Source organism: Etheostoma spectabile, chromosome 2, assembly GCF_008692095.1.
Source record: "Etheostoma spectabile isolate EspeVRDwgs_2016 chromosome 2, UIUC_Espe_1.0, whole genome shotgun sequence".
In the NCBI taxonomy this organism is placed as follows: domain Eukaryota; kingdom Metazoa; phylum Chordata; class Actinopteri; order Perciformes; family Percidae; genus Etheostoma; species Etheostoma spectabile.
This window is the reverse complement of record NC_045734.1, coordinates 4,668,956-4,669,923: the sequence shown is the minus strand read 5'-3', so window position 1 is coordinate 4,669,923 and position 968 is coordinate 4,668,956.

Here is a 968-nt window from a genome sequence, read left to right as displayed (position 1 = left end):
TTTTAGTCAACTTAAGCATGGGCATGTAAACTTATGAGCACCACTGTATATACCAAGCGGCCTGGTCTTAAATTCTGAAGATTACTTCAAAACTGAATCGGCTTCATTTCCTATGAAAACTGTCAGTTCTCGTTGCTGCAGACAATTATAAAATCATGTCTATACATATTTTAAAAGATTTGTACCCAGTGTGGACCATGGGAAACGGTTACAATTACAAGTTGCAGGTGTTATGTTTGAGGTAATGGGTTGACGAGCAGTTGTCAGCCTGTAATCAGGTGTTTTTAAGCTGTCGCTTTTTTCTTCTTCAGCTGCTTTTCACTTTGCTCACGGTATATCTAAAAGTAGGACACCTTCAGTAAACCGCTTTGGGCAATGTTCACTTTGAAGTAATAACCGTATTGAGCCAATTCTGTGAGCATCAGCATCGACATGTAAATGCCCCATAAGGCAAATAGAAAAGTCATCACATAAGCTTTGTTTATACATTGTTTACATACCGAAATCTGCCTAAAAACAGAGGCTCAAACTAGAGTTAATCAAAGACAAAGGAGATTAACTAAAGTTTAAAAGGAAAATTAGTGTTGCGCCAACTAAAATGTGTTTACAACTACGGTGATACTAACGCAGGAGCTGAAACTGTTCAATTCAGTTTATTTAAGAAGGGGACAGTGCAAATTAATAAAATGCCTAATTATACATGGGTTAAAAATGCCAGAATTAGCCAAAAGGCTATTTTGCATAGACCCTGGCTTCGATGTTAAAAAGGCTTTTGAAAATACAAGAAAGAAAGACAACACAAGCAGAACTAGGATTTAACACAGGCGGATCTGTTAAAATCACTATAGCTTAACAATGGATCAAACGACTGTGTGCAATGGGAAAAGTCGCTTGTAGTGACAAACCCACAGAGAATCACCGCACAGCCCCTCAGCTCTACAGAGCATTTTATTAACAATAATAATAAT